We start from the raw sequence: 13,737 nt of genomic DNA, 5'->3' as shown, positions 1-13,737 counted from the left end.
TCAGGGAAGAGGTCATTTTATGTCATTGTGGGAAGATCAGCTCGCTCTCTCCTGCTCCAAGCGAAAACCATCAATGCGATGCTGTGCTGCACAACATTTCTTTTCCCCACTGGGAGGAGCTAACACTCTGTCATTTGCATACCACAGATTAAGTCTCCTAAAAGACCAACAAAAATTGCCGATGCTGACTGTTTTTCAAGTCAGCATCGGCGCACTGGGAAAAGTTTTCAATTAGCAATAATCACGCCTCGGTTAAACCTCATGGGCTACGATATTACAGCTTAGCAAAGTTAAAGTAACTCAGGTGACCATGAAATCCCAGCTTCCAGGAAGAGCTTGTTTAAGTCATGGTGAGTTCCAAATGACCACTGCCCTTCCTCCGCTGCCACAAAGCATCCTGGAAGTTGCAGTCTGAGGGCTCAGGGAAGAGGTCATTTTTGGACATTTCATGCAGATCATCTAGCTCTCTCCTGTTCCAAGCGAAAATCATCAATACAATGCTGTGGGGCGCAAGATTTCCGTTCCCAATTGGGAGGAGCTAACAGTCTGTCATTTGCATACCATGGATTAAGTCTCCTGAGAGACCAACAAAAATTGCCGATGCTGACTGTATTTCAAGTCATCATGGCGGGATATTGGGAAAAGTTTTCAATTAGTAATTATCACGGCTCGCTTAAACCTCATGGGCTACGATACTGCTGCTGCGCAAAGTTAAAGTAACTCAGGTGACCAAGAAACCTCAGCTTCCAGGAAGAGCTTGTTTAAGCCATGGTGAGTTCCAAATGACCACTACCCTTCCTCCGCTGCCGCAAAGCATCCTGGGAGTTGCAGTCTGAGTGCTCAGGGAAGAAGTCATTTTTGGACATTGCAGTCAGCTCATCTAGCTCTTTCCAGTTCCAAGCGAAAATCATCAATACGATGCTGTGGGGCACAAGATTTCTTTTCCCAATTGGGAGGAGCTAGCACTCTGTCATTTGCATACTACAGATTAAGTACCCTGAGAAACCCCAAAAAATTGCCTATGCTGACTGTATTTCAAGTCATCATGGTGGGATATTGGGAAAAGTTTTCAATTAGCAATAATAACGCCTCGGTTAAAACTCATGAGCTACAATACTGCCTCTGCGCTACGTTAAAGTAAATCAGGTAACCAAGAAAACCCCACTTCCAGGAAGAGCTTGTTTAAGTCATGGTGAGTTCAAAATGACCACTGCCCTTCCCCCGCTACCGCAAGGCATCCGGCAGTTGCAGTCTGAGGGCTCAGAGAAGAGATCATTTATGGCCATTGTGGGAAGATCAGCTCGCTCTTTCCTGCTCCAAGTGAAAACCATCAATACGATGCTGTGCAGCACAACATTTTCTTCGCCCACTGGGAGGAGCTAACACTCTGTCATTTGCATACCACAGATTAAGTGTCCTGAGAAACCAACAAAAATTGCCGATGCTGACTGTATTTCAAATCATCATGGCGGCGCACTGAGAAAAGTTTTCAATTAGTAATAATCACGCCTCGGTTAAACCTCATGGGCTACAATACTGCCGCTGAGCAAAGTTAAAGTAACTCAGGTGACCATGAAATCCCTGATTCCAGGAAGAGCTTGTTTAAGCCATGGTGAGTTCCAAATGACCACTGCCCTTCCTCCGCTGCCGCAAAGCATCCTGGGAGTTGCAGTCTGAGGGCTCAGGGAAGAGGTTATTTTTGGCCATTGCAGGCAGATCATCTAGCTCTCTCCTGTTCCAAGCGAAAATCATCAATACGATGCTGTGGGGTGCAAGATTTCCTTTTCCAATTAGGAGGAGCTAACACTCTGTCATTTGCATACCACAGATTAAGTCTACTGAGAGACCAACAAAAATTGCCTATGCTGACTGTATTTCAAGTCATCATGGCGGGGTATTGTGAAAAGTTTTCAATTAGTAATAATTACGCCTCGCTTAAACCTCATGGGCTACGAAACTGCCGCTGCGCAAAGTTAAAGTAACTCAGGTGACCAAGAAACCTCAGCTTCCAGGAAGAGCTTGTTTAAGCCATGGTGAGTTCCAAATGACCACTGCCCTTCCTCTGCTGCCGCAAAGCATCTTGGGAGTTGCAGTCTGAGGGCTCAGGGAAGAAGTCATTTTTGGACATTGCAGTCAGATCATCTAGCTCTCTCCAGTTCCAAGCGAAAATCATCAATACGATGCTGTGGGGCGCAAGGTTTCCTTTCCCAATTGGGAGGAGCTAACACTCTGTCATTTGCATACCATGGATTAAGTCTCCTGAGAGACCAACAAAAATTGCCTATGCTGACTGTATTTCAAGCCATCATGGCGGGATATTGTGAAAAGTTTTCAATTAGCAATAATCACGCCTCGGTTAAACCTCATGGGCTACAATACTGCCACTGCGCAAAGTTAAAGTAACTCAGGTGACCAAGAAATCCCCACTTCCAGGAAGAGCTCGTTTAAGCCATGGTGAGTTCCAAATGACCACTGCCCTTCCTCTGCTGCCGCATAGCATCTTGGGAGTTGCAGTCTGAGGGCTCAGGGAAGAAGTCATTTTTGGACATTGCAGTCAGATCATCTAGCTCTCTCCAGTTCCAAGCGAAAATCATCAATACGATGCTGTGGGGCGCAAGGTTTCCTTTCCCAATTGGGAGGAGCTAACACTCTGTCATTTGCATACCATGGATTAAGTCTCCTGAGAGACCAACAAAAATTGCCTATGCTGACTGTATTTCAAGCCATCATGGCGGGATATTGTGAAAAGTTTTCAATTAGCAATAATCACGCCTCGGTTAAACCTCATGGGCTACGATACTGCCGCTGCTCAAATTTAAAGTAACTCAGGTGACCAAGAAATCCCCACTTCCAGGAAGAGCTCGTTTAAGCCATGGTGAGTTCCAAATGACCACTGCCCTTCCCCCGCTGCTGCAAGGCATCCTGGCAGTTGCAGTCTGAGGGCTCAGGGAAGAGGTCATTTTTGGCCATTGCGGGCAGATCATTTCATTCTCTTGTGCTCCAAGCGAAAACCATCAATACGTTACAGTGTGACACAACACTTCTTTTCCCCACTGGGAGGAGCTAACACTCTGTCATTTGCATACCATGGATTAATTCTCCTGAGAGACCAACAAAAATTGCCTATACTGACTGTATTTCAAGTCATCATGGCGGTGTATTGGAAAAAGTTTTCAATTAGCAATAATCACGCCTCGGTTAAACCTCATGGGCTACGATACTGCATCTGCGCAAAGTTAAAGTAACTCAGGTGACCAAGAAATCCCAGCTTCCAGGAATAGCTTGTTTAAGCCTTGGTGAGTTCCAAATGACCACTGCCCTTCCGCCGCTGCCGTAAAGCTTCCTGGGAGTTGCAGTCTGAGGGCTCAGGGAAGAGGTCATTTTATGAAATTGCGGGCAGATCATCTAGCTCTCTCCTGTTCCAAGTGAAAATCATCAATACGATGCAGTGGGGCGCAATATTTTCTTTTCCAATTGGGAGGAGCTAACACTCTGTCATTTGCATACCATGGATTAAGTCTCCTGAGAGACCAACAAAAATTGCCGATGCTGACTGTATTTCAAGTCATCATGGCAGGATATTGGGAAAAGTATTAAATTAGCAGTAATCACGCCTCGGTTAGACCTCAAGGGCTATGATACTGTCACTACACAAAGTTAAAGTTACTCAGGTGACCAAGAAATCCCATTTTCTAGGAAAAACTTGTTTAAGCCATGTTGAGTTCCAAATGACCACTGCCCTTCCTCCACTGCCGCAAAGCATCCTGGGAGTTGCAGTCTGAGTGCTCAGGGAGGAGGTCATTTTTGGCCATTGCGGGCAGATCAGCTCGATCTCTCCTGCTCCAGGCGAAAACCATCAATACTATGCAGTGTGGCACAACATTTCCTTTCCCCACTGGGAGGAGCTAACACTCTGTCACTTGCTGTTGGAATAATACATATTAATCTGTATGTGTATTGCAACAACTACTGTGCTGTTCCATATGTTGTGCATATTGTGAGGATGTTAACAAAGTTTAGTTAAAAAAAAAAAAAAACTCCCACAGACAGGATGCCCCCTCCTTCTCTTCCTGTGTTTTTGTTATATATGTTTTTTGATTTCCTCATGCTGCAGTAACACCAGACTCCATGCTGTGCCTATGCTGGATATTTCATAAACGTACATTCTGTGTTCTAAACTCTGGATGTCACGCGGATTAATCCTCTGCTAACAGGTGATGGGCCCAGATGTACCAGAGTCACAGATCCCCAGAACACAGAGGAAAGAAAAGAAAGAAAGACAGCAAGCTGAGAAGAAGCAAAGATGGCCACCAGCAGCAGCTCCATGAAATTTACAGTGCCAAGTCTCACTAACCAGAATTATCAATCCTGGAAATTCAAAGTGAATATGCTGCTGATAAGAGAAGGTACGTGGAAATACACACAGGAGCCTAAACCTGACCCATTGCCACAGGAGTGGACAGAGATGGATCAGAAAGCACAAAGTACCATATCACTCAGTATAGATGATGACCAGATTGTGCATGTGTGTAAATGTAATACTGCAAAGAAAATGTGGGAGCAGTTGCAAAAGGTACATGAGAGGATAAATGTAAGCAATAAGCTCTATCTCATGAGAAAGCTGTACCAGTCTAAGCTACAGAAAGGCCAGGATATGCAGGATTACATAAGAAGTGTTCTGGAAGTTGTAGAAAGCCTGAGAGGCATTGGGGAAGATCTAAAGAACTTTCATGTGGCCGCATTACTGCTTAGTGACCTTCCAGAGAGATATGATACGCTTGTAACCGCACTAGATGCGCGTCCAGATGATGAGCTTACACTGGAGTATGTCAGGGGTAAGCTCATAGATGAATATAAGTGAAAGGCAGAAGGTGTAAACAGTAGGACATGCAACACAGAATCTGCTTTACAGACACAAAACCTAACTGATAACAGGAAGCACATAAAAGAAACACGTGAATGTTTTGTTTGCAAGAAATCAGGACATTTGAAAGCTGACTGCAGATTCTGGAAAGCTAGAATGAATCAGCTGAAAAAGCAAAGCAGTCATCAAAGGGTTAAAAGTGCTGTATCTGGAGAAAATGATTCTGTGAATACTGAAACTGCATTTACTGTCAGTGCAAATACATCAAAGCATGCATGGTGTATAGACTCTGGAGCAACTAGTCACATGACTAATAACAGAGACTTCTTTTCTAAGCTTGACCAAAGTAAATCAGAGAAAGTGATTATGGCTAATGGTCAGTACATGACTTCAGAAGGCATAGGAGATGGTTATATTGATTGTCAAATCTCACCAACACAAAGCAGGAAGATCCCAGTAAAAGATGTGCTGTATGTGCCTAGTCTTGAAAGTAATCTACTATCTGTGAAGAAACTCACAAAACAAGGAAATGAAGTTACATTTAAGCATGATAGCTGCATTATCTCAAAGGAAGGTCACACACTAGCAAAGGGAAACATCACAGATGAACTTTATCAGCTGAAATGCAAAGAGTGTGTGTATACAGCGCAACAAGAAGAGCATAAAAACTGTATTCATGTGTGGCATAGGCGTCTGGCACACAGAGACCCAGAAGCAATAAGAAAGTTAGTCCAAAAGCAACTAGCTGAGGATATTACAATTGATCTATGTAACCAGACAATGAAGTGCACTAGCTGCATCAAAGGGAAAATGTCTAGGAAAGCTTTTCCTAAGAGAATTAGTACAACAACAGCACAGCCACTAGATTTAATACACACAGATGTCTGTGGTCCAATGAGCACTCTGACTCCAGGGAAGAAGAGATATTTTCTCACATTTATTGATGATCATTCAAGATATACAGTTGTCCACCTGCTTCACAGCAAGAAGGTAGTTCCAGAGAAACTTGAAATATACCTAGCTGAAGTATATAATAAATTTGGAAGAATGCCAAAGATTCTACGTGCAGATAATGGGACTGAATATACAAGTAATGAGACACAGAGCATTTTAAAGAAAAATGGAATCCTATTTAAGAGCACGGTACCGTACAACCCAGAGCAAAATGGTGTCGCGGAAAGAAGGAACCAAACACTATGTGAAAGTGGAAGAAGCATGTTATTTGATGCAAATCTGCCCACAGCATATTGGGGTGAAGCAATCATGACAGCTTGCTATCTTCAGAACAGACTACCAGGTAAAGCTACAGAGAAAACTTAATTTGAGCAATGGAATAGCAGAAAGCCAAAACTACATCACATAAGAATATTCGGAAGTAAAGCATTTGTACATGTTCCCAAAGAAAAGCGAACTAAGTGGGAATCTCACGCTAAAGAAGGTATCCTGGTAGGCTACAGCAAAACCCAGAAAGGTTATAGGATTCTACACCCAGAAACAAACAAGAACACAATAAGTAGAGATGTAGTGATTGATGAGAACTTTGTATTACCCAAGTTTTGTGACATCACGCCAGTAGTCCAGCTGAAGTCACAATTACAAGACAGCAACAAGGAGGATGCAGAGGTCTGGCTGGATTCTTCAACTAATGAAGGAACAACAGAAAAATCAGGTGAATCTGAAATCAGGAGGTCGTCAAGATCAAACAAAGGTATACCAGCTAAACGTCTATCCTACATTGTCAAGACACTACCTGAGTCAGAGCCGCAGTCATGGGATGAAATGCAAGCACTACCTGTTCATGAAAGAACAAAGTGAATCGATGCCGCTAATGAGGAAATCAAATCACTTCATCAACTCCAAACTTGGAAACTCACCAAGCTACCACAGGGCAAAAAGGCAATCAAGTGCAAGTGGGTCTTCAAAACCAAATATGACTCTGAAGGTAAAGTCCACAGATTCAAAGTAAGGTTGGTCGCAAAAGGATATTCTCAAAAGTATGGCGAATATTACGATGCTACATTTGTTCCAGTCGCTAAACAGACCACGTTCAGAGCTTTGTTAGCTGTAGCTGCTGTACAAAAGATGTATGTCAGACATTTGGATATAAAAACTGCTCTTTTAAATGGTGACATTGAGGAGGACTTATACATGATTCAACCTGAAGGTTATGTAAAAAGAGGTGAAGAGAATCTTGTTTGCAAACTACAAAAATCTCTCTATGGTCTTAAGCAATCAGCAAGAGCATGGAACACCAAGATGAATAAAGTCTTGTTGGAAGAAGGATTTAAAAGAGGTCAAGCAGATCCGTGCTTATACACAAAATATACAGATGGAAAGTGGATGTATATTCTCTTATATGTGGACGACGTGATTGTTGTTCATCAAGACGACGCAGAAATTGGAAAAATGACTGAAATTCTGAATCAGCACTTTGAAACAAAAGACCTTGTAAGTGTGACATATTATCTAGGAATCCAAATCCAGAGAGAGGAAGATGGAAGTTTTCTTCTAAACCAAAGTGCAAAAATTAATTTGATTCTGAATCAGTTTAAAATGTCAGAGGCCAAAGGTATATCAACCCCAATGGAACCATCCTACCTGAAGCTGGAAGGAGAAGATGACCTGTTGCCTAACAATGAGAAATATCGTCAGGCAGTGGGGGCACTTCTATACATATCAACTATGACTCGACTGGATATCACAAAAACAGTTGGAATCCTTTGCAGATATGTGGAAAAACCGCGCCAAAGAGACTGGAATGCTGTTAAGAGACTTTTAAGATATTTGAAAGAAACGCAAGATGTAAATTTAAAACTATCTGCAGCAGGAGATCTAGAACTTACCGGCTATGTAGATGCGGATTGGGCTGGTGATTCGCGTGATCGTAAATCCACAAGTGGATACTTGTTTAAAGTTGGAGAAAGTTCAATCTCCTGATCTAGTAGGAAACAAGTGTCTGTTGCCTTGTCATCTACAGAAGCGGAGTATGTGTCCGCAGCCTATGCAAGCCAGGAGGTTGTTTGGCTAAGACAATTGATGGACGATTTTGGCAAACCGACAACTCAGCCGACGGTGATTTATGAGGACAACCAAGGATGCATTAAACTTGCATGCAGTGAAAAGAACAGTGCTAGAACCAAGCATATTGACGTCAGACATCATCATCTACGTGATTTGATAGATCGTGGGATAATTCAGTTTGTCTATTGTGAAACTGATAAGACGGTAGCTGACATTATGACAAAGCCATTGCCACGAGCTAAGTTCCAAGAATTGAGAACCACAATGGGAATAAGAGGATAAGTAGTTGTTGAGTGGGGGTGTTGGAATAATACATATTAATCTGTATGTGTATTGCAACAACTACTGTGCTGTTCCATATGTTGTGCATATTGTGAGGTTGTTTAGTTAAAAAAAAAAAAAAACTCCCACGGACAGGATGCCACCTCCTTCTCTTCCTGTGTTGTTGTTATATATGTTTTTTGATTTCCTCATGCTGCAGTAACACCAGACTCCATGCTGTGCCTATGCTGGATATGAATAAACCTACATTCTGTGTTCTAAACTCTGAATGTCACGCGGATTAATCGTCTGCTAACATTTGCATACCATGGATTAAGTCTCCTGAGAAACCAACAGAAATTGCCTATGCTGACTGTATTTCAAATCATCAAGGTGGGGTATTGTGAAAAGTTTTCAATTAGCAATAATCACGCCTCGGTTAAACCTTATGGGCTACGATACTGCCACTGCACAAAGTTAAAGTTACTCCGGTGACCAAGAAATGCCAGCTTCCAGGAAGAGCTTGTTTAAGCCATGGTGAGTTCCAAATGACAACTGCCCTTTCTCCGCTGCCGCAAAGCATCCTGGGAGTTGCAGTCTGAGGGCACAGGGAAGAGGTCATTTTTGGACTTTGCAGGCAGATCATCTAGCTCTCTCCTGTTACAAGAAAAAATCATCAATACGATGCTGTGGGGCGCAAAATTTCCTTTCCCAATTGGGAGGAGCTAACACTCTGTCATTTGCATACCATGGATTAAGTCTCCTGAGAGACTAATAAAAATTGCCGATGCTGACTGTATTTCAAGTCATCATGGCGGGATATTGGCAAAAGTTTTCAATAAGCAATAATCACACCTCGGTTAAACCTCATGGGCTACAATACTGCCACTGCGCAAAGTTGAAGTAACTCAGGTGACCAAGAAATCCCCACTTCCAGGAAGACCTCGTTTAAGCCATGGTGAGTTCCAAATGACCACTGCCCTTCCCCCGCTACCACAAGGCATCCTGGCAGTTGCAGTCTGAGGGCTCAGGGAAGAGGTCATTTTTGGCCATTGTGGGAAGATCAGCTCGCTCTCTCCTGCTCCAAGCGAAAACCATCAATACGATGCAGTGTGGCACAACATTTACTTTCCCCACTGGGAGGAGCTAACACTCTGTCATTTGCATACCATGGATTAAGTTTCCTGAAAGACCAACAAAAATTGCCGATGCTGACTGTATTTCAAGTCATCATGGCAGGATATTGGGAAAAGTATTAAATTAGCAATAATCACGCCTCGGTTAAACCTCAAGGGCTATGATACTGTCACTGCACAAAGTTAAAGTTACTCAGGTGACCAAGAAATCCCAGGTTCTAGGAAAAGCTTGTTTAAGCCATGGTGTGTTCCAAATGACCACTGCCCTTCCCCCGCTGCCGCAAAGCATCCTGGGAGTTACAGTCTGAGTGCTCAGGGAGAAGATCATTTTTGGCCATTGCAGGCAGATCAGCTCGATCTCTCCTGCTCCAAGCGAAAACCATCAATACGATGCTGTGGGGCGCAAGATTTCCTTTCCCAATTGGGAGGAGCAAACACTGTCATTTGCATACCAGGGATTAAGTCTCCTGAGAGAACAACAAAAATTGCCGATGCTGACTGTATTTCAAGTCATCATGGCGAGATATTGGGAAAAGTTTTCAATTAGCAATAACCACGCCTCGGTTAAACCTCACGGGCTACGATACTGCCACTGCGCAAAGTTAAAGTAACTCAGGAGGCCAAGAAATCCCAACTTCCAGGAAGAGCTTGTTTAGGCCATGGTTAGTTCCAAATTACCACTGCCCTTCCTCCGCTGCCGCAAAGCATCCTGGTAGTTGCAGTCTGAGGGCTCAGGGAAGAGGTCATTTTTGGACATTACGGGCAGATCAGCTCGCTCTCTCCTGCTCCAAGCAAAAACCATCAATACGATGCAGTGCGGAACAACATTTCCTTTCCCCACTGGGAGGAGCTAACACTCTGTCATTTACATACCATGGATTAAGTCTCCTGAGAGACCAACAAAAATTGCCGATGCTGACTGTATTTCAAGTCATCATGACGGGATATCGGGAAAAGTTTTCAATTAGCAATAATCACGCCTCGTTTAAACCTCATGGGCTACGATACTGCCACTGCGCAAAGTTAAAATAACTCAGGAGACCAAGAAATCCCAGCTTCCAGGAAGAGCTTGTTTAAGCCATGGTGAGTTCCAAATGACAACTGCCCTTTCTCCGCTGCCGCAAAGCATCCTGGGAGTTGCAGTCTGAGGGCTCAGGGAAGAGGTCATTTTTGGACTTTGCAGGCAGATCATCTAGCTCTCTCCTGTTCCAAGCGAAAATCATCAATACGATGCTGTGGGGCGCAAGATTTCCTTTCCCAATTGGGAGGAGCTAACACTCTGTCATTTGCATGCCATGGATTAAGTCTCCTGAGAGACCAACAAAAATTGCCGATGCTGACTGTATTTCAAGTCATCATGGCGGGGTATTGGGAAAAGTTTTTAATTAGCATTAATCACGCCTCGGTTAAACATCGTGGGCTACGATACTGCCACTGCGCAAAGTTAAAGTAACTCAGGAGACCAAGAAATCCCAGCTTCCAGGAAGAGCTTGTTTAAGCCAGGGTTAGTTCCTAATGACCACTGTCCTTCCTCCGCTGCCGCAAAGCATCCTGGGAGTTGCAGTCTGAGGGGTCAGGGAAGAGGTCATTTTTGGACATTGCAGGCAGATCATCTAGCTCTCTCCTGTTCCAAGCGAAAATCATCAATACGATACTGTGGGTCGCAAGATTTCCTTTCCCAATTGGGAGTGCATACCATGGATTAAGTTTCCTGAGAGACCAACAAAAATTGCCGATGCTGACTGTATTTCAAGTCATCATGGCGGGCTATTGAGAAAAGTTTTCAATTAGCAATAATCACGCCTCGGTTAAACCTCATGGGCTACGATACTGCCACTGCGCAAAGTTAAAGTAACTCAGGTGACCAAGAAATCCCCACTTCCAGGAAGAGCTCGTTTAAGCCATGGTGAGTTCCAAATGACCACTGCCCTTCCTCCGCTGCCACAAAGCATCCTGGGAGTTGCAGTCTGAGGACTCAGGGAAGAGGTCATTATTGGACATTGCAGGCAGATCAGATAGCTCTCTCCTGTTCCAAGCGAAAATCATTAATACGATGCTGTGGGGCGCAAGATTTCCTTTCCCAATTGGGAGGAGCTAACACTCTGTCATTTGCATACCATGGATTAAGTCTCCTGAGAGACCAACAAAAATTGCCGATGATGACTGTATTTCAAGTCATCATGGCGGGATATTGAGAAAAATTTTCAATTAGCAATAATCACGCCTCGGTTAAACCTCAAGGTCTACAATACTGCCACTAAGCAAAGTTAAAGTTACTCAGGGGACCCAAGAAATCCCCACTTCCAGGAAGTGCTCGTTTAAGCCATGGTGAGTTCAAAATGACCACTGCCCTTCCTCCGCTGCCACAAAGCATCCTGGGAGTTGCAGACTGAGGGCTCAGGGAAGAGGTCATTTTTGGACATTGGAGGCAGATCATCTAGCTCTCTCCTGTTCCAAGCGAAAATCATCAATACTATGCTGTGGGGTGCAAGATTTCCTTTCCCAATTGGGAGGAGCTAACACTCTGTCATTTGCTTACCATGGATTAAGTCTCCTGAGAGACCAACAAAAATTGCCAATGCTGACTGTATTTCAAGTCATCATGGTAGGATATTGGGAAAAGATTTCAATTAGCAATAATAACGCCTCTGTTAAACCTCATAGGCTACAATACTGCAACTGCGCAAAGTTAAAGTAACTCAGGTGATCAAGAAATCCCAGGTTCCAGGAAGAGCTGTTTAAGCCATGGTGAGTTCCAAATGACCACTGCCCTTCCTACGCTGCCGCAAAGCATCCTGGGAGTTGCAGTCTGAGGGCTCAGGGAAGAGGTCATTTTTGGATATTGCGGGCAGATCAGCTTGCTCTCTCCTGTTCCAAGCGAAAATCATCAACACGATGCTGTGGGGCTCAAGATTTCCTTTCCCAATTGGGAGGAGCTAACACTCTGTCATTTGCATACCATGGATTAAGTCTCCTGAGAGACCAACAAAAATTGCCGTTGCTGACTGTACTTCAAGTCATCATGGCGGGATATTGGGAAAAGTTTTCAATTAGCAATAATCACGCCTTGGATAAATCTCATGGGCAACGATACTGCTACTGCGCAAATTTAAAGTAACTCAGGTGACCAAGAAATCCCCACTTCCAGGAAGTGCTCGATTAAGCCATGGTGAGTTCCAAATGACCACTGCCCTTCCTCCGCTGCCACAAAGCATCCTGGGACTTGCAGTCTGAGGGCTCAGGGAAGAGGTTATTTTTGGCCATTGAGGTCAGATCAGCTCGCTCTCTCCTGCTCCAAGTGAAAACCATCAATACAATGCAGTGAGGAACAACATTTTCTTTCCCCACTGGGAGGAGCTAACACTCTGTCATTTGCATACCATGGATTAAGTCTCCTGAGAGACCAACAAAAATTGCCGATGCTGACTGTATTTCAAGTCATCATGGCGGGCTATTGGGAAAAGTTTTCAATTAGCAATAATCACGCCTCGGTTAAACCACATGGGCTACGATACTGCCACTGCGCAAAGTTAAAGTAACTCAGGTGACCAAGAAATCCCCACTTCCAGGAAGAGCTTGTTTAGGCCATGGTGAGTTCCAAATGACCACTGCCCTACCCCCGCTGCTGCAAGACATCCTGGCAGTTGCAGTCTGAGGGCTCAGGGAAGAGGTCATTTTTGGCCATGGCGGGCAGATCAGCTCGATCTCTCCTGCTTCAAGCGAAAATCATCAATACGTTGCTGTGGGGTGCAAGATTTCTTTTCCCAATTGGGAGAAACTAACACTCTGTCATTTGCATACCATGGTTTAAGTCTCCTGAGAGACCAACAAAAATTGCTAATGCTGACTGTATTTCAAATCATCATGACAGGATATTGGGAAAAGTTTTTAATTAGCAATAATTACGCCTCGGTTAAACCTCATGGGCTACGATACTGCCACTACACAAAGTTAAAGTAACTCAAGTGACCAAGAAATCCCCACTTCCAGGAAGAGCTCGTTTAAGCCATGGTGAGTTCCAAATGACCACTGCCCTCCCCCAACTGCCGCAAGGCATCTTGAAAGTTGCAGTCTGAGGGCTCAGGGAAGAGGTCATTTGCAGCCATTGCGGGCAGATCAGCTTGCTCTCTCCTGTTCCAAGGGAAAATCATCAATACGATGCTGTGAGGCGCAAGATTTCCTTTGGCAATTGGGTGGAGCTAACACTCTGTCATTTGCATACCATGGATTAAGTCTCCTGAGAGACCAACAAAAATTGCCGATGCTGACTGTATTTCAAGTCATCATGACAGTGTGAAGCCCAGCTGTGCTTGGCATCACAGACCCAGAAGGGTGTATTGAAGGATTCCTCCACAAGAGGCCCCCATAACCATTCACACACCTCCACCTTCCACCTCAGACCACCAGAGGGAGCTCCTTAGGGAGATATATAAGGGAAGGTGGGACCAGGCAGCA

General features: G+C 44.1%; 21 non-coding genes across 21 annotated transcripts; all 21 read right to left on the bottom strand.

The window, feature by feature from the left end:
- Window positions 1-153: 153 nt before the first annotated feature.
- On the bottom strand, window positions 154-292 carry LOC141167875 (U4 spliceosomal RNA). The gene has a single exon (XR_012251661.1). It is a non-coding gene; the product is annotated as a U4 spliceosomal RNA (small nuclear RNA).
- Window positions 293-572: 280 nt separating this feature from the next.
- LOC141167935 (U4 spliceosomal RNA) lies at window positions 573-713 on the bottom strand. Its single transcript, XR_012251715.1, has one exon. It is a non-coding gene; the product is annotated as a U4 spliceosomal RNA (small nuclear RNA).
- A 280-nt stretch (window positions 714-993) lies between these two features.
- Window positions 994-1,134, bottom strand: LOC141167965 (U4 spliceosomal RNA). Its single transcript, XR_012251744.1, has one exon. It is a non-coding gene; the product is annotated as a U4 spliceosomal RNA (small nuclear RNA).
- A 279-nt stretch (window positions 1,135-1,413) lies between these two features.
- LOC141167942 (U4 spliceosomal RNA) lies at window positions 1,414-1,554 on the bottom strand. Its single transcript, XR_012251722.1, has one exon. It is a non-coding gene; the product is annotated as a U4 spliceosomal RNA (small nuclear RNA).
- Window positions 1,555-1,834: 280 nt separating this feature from the next.
- Window positions 1,835-1,975, bottom strand: LOC141167948 (U4 spliceosomal RNA). Its single transcript, XR_012251728.1, has one exon. It is a non-coding gene; the product is annotated as a U4 spliceosomal RNA (small nuclear RNA).
- Window positions 1,976-2,255: 280 nt separating this feature from the next.
- Window positions 2,256-2,396, bottom strand: LOC141168177 (U4 spliceosomal RNA). The gene has a single exon (XR_012251925.1). It is a non-coding gene; the product is annotated as a U4 spliceosomal RNA (small nuclear RNA).
- Window positions 2,397-2,676: 280 nt separating this feature from the next.
- On the bottom strand, window positions 2,677-2,817 carry LOC141168351 (U4 spliceosomal RNA). Its single transcript, XR_012252089.1, has one exon. It is a non-coding gene; the product is annotated as a U4 spliceosomal RNA (small nuclear RNA).
- A 280-nt stretch (window positions 2,818-3,097) lies between these two features.
- Window positions 3,098-3,238, bottom strand: LOC141168318 (U4 spliceosomal RNA). The gene has a single exon (XR_012252059.1). It is a non-coding gene; the product is annotated as a U4 spliceosomal RNA (small nuclear RNA).
- Window positions 3,239-3,518: 280 nt separating this feature from the next.
- On the bottom strand, window positions 3,519-3,659 carry LOC141167859 (U4 spliceosomal RNA). The gene has a single exon (XR_012251646.1). It is a non-coding gene; the product is annotated as a U4 spliceosomal RNA (small nuclear RNA).
- Window positions 3,660-8,484: 4,825 nt separating this feature from the next.
- On the bottom strand, window positions 8,485-8,625 carry LOC141167774 (U4 spliceosomal RNA). The gene has a single exon (XR_012251564.1). It is a non-coding gene; the product is annotated as a U4 spliceosomal RNA (small nuclear RNA).
- A 280-nt stretch (window positions 8,626-8,905) lies between these two features.
- Window positions 8,906-9,046, bottom strand: LOC141168446 (U4 spliceosomal RNA). The gene has a single exon (XR_012252183.1). It is a non-coding gene; the product is annotated as a U4 spliceosomal RNA (small nuclear RNA).
- A 282-nt stretch (window positions 9,047-9,328) lies between these two features.
- Window positions 9,329-9,467, bottom strand: LOC141167840 (U4 spliceosomal RNA). The gene has a single exon (XR_012251627.1). It is a non-coding gene; the product is annotated as a U4 spliceosomal RNA (small nuclear RNA).
- A 278-nt stretch (window positions 9,468-9,745) lies between these two features.
- Window positions 9,746-9,886, bottom strand: LOC141168062 (U4 spliceosomal RNA). The gene has a single exon (XR_012251817.1). It is a non-coding gene; the product is annotated as a U4 spliceosomal RNA (small nuclear RNA).
- Window positions 9,887-10,166: 280 nt separating this feature from the next.
- On the bottom strand, window positions 10,167-10,307 carry LOC141168425 (U4 spliceosomal RNA). The gene has a single exon (XR_012252162.1). It is a non-coding gene; the product is annotated as a U4 spliceosomal RNA (small nuclear RNA).
- Window positions 10,308-10,587: 280 nt separating this feature from the next.
- Window positions 10,588-10,728, bottom strand: LOC141167736 (U4 spliceosomal RNA). Its single transcript, XR_012251527.1, has one exon. It is a non-coding gene; the product is annotated as a U4 spliceosomal RNA (small nuclear RNA).
- Window positions 10,729-10,989: 261 nt separating this feature from the next.
- LOC141168188 (U4 spliceosomal RNA) lies at window positions 10,990-11,130 on the bottom strand. The gene has a single exon (XR_012251935.1). It is a non-coding gene; the product is annotated as a U4 spliceosomal RNA (small nuclear RNA).
- Window positions 11,131-11,410: 280 nt separating this feature from the next.
- Window positions 11,411-11,551, bottom strand: LOC141167772 (U4 spliceosomal RNA). Its single transcript, XR_012251562.1, has one exon. It is a non-coding gene; the product is annotated as a U4 spliceosomal RNA (small nuclear RNA).
- Window positions 11,552-11,832: 281 nt separating this feature from the next.
- On the bottom strand, window positions 11,833-11,973 carry LOC141167883 (U4 spliceosomal RNA). The gene has a single exon (XR_012251668.1). It is a non-coding gene; the product is annotated as a U4 spliceosomal RNA (small nuclear RNA).
- Window positions 11,974-12,252: 279 nt separating this feature from the next.
- LOC141167889 (U4 spliceosomal RNA) lies at window positions 12,253-12,393 on the bottom strand. Its single transcript, XR_012251674.1, has one exon. It is a non-coding gene; the product is annotated as a U4 spliceosomal RNA (small nuclear RNA).
- Window positions 12,394-12,673: 280 nt separating this feature from the next.
- LOC141168134 (U4 spliceosomal RNA) lies at window positions 12,674-12,814 on the bottom strand. The gene has a single exon (XR_012251884.1). It is a non-coding gene; the product is annotated as a U4 spliceosomal RNA (small nuclear RNA).
- A 280-nt stretch (window positions 12,815-13,094) lies between these two features.
- On the bottom strand, window positions 13,095-13,235 carry LOC141167869 (U4 spliceosomal RNA). The gene has a single exon (XR_012251654.1). It is a non-coding gene; the product is annotated as a U4 spliceosomal RNA (small nuclear RNA).
- Window positions 13,236-13,737: the final 502 nt, after the last annotated feature.

This window comes from Phyllobates terribilis, unplaced genomic scaffold (genome assembly GCF_046119375.1).
Source record: "Phyllobates terribilis strain yellow unplaced genomic scaffold, ASM4611937v1 Scaffold_11__3_contigs__length_659146591, whole genome shotgun sequence".
Taxonomy (NCBI): domain Eukaryota; kingdom Metazoa; phylum Chordata; class Amphibia; order Anura; family Dendrobatidae; genus Phyllobates; species Phyllobates terribilis.
Note: the sequence above shows the minus strand (reverse complement) of the source record. Positions and strands in the feature narration are given on the sequence as shown.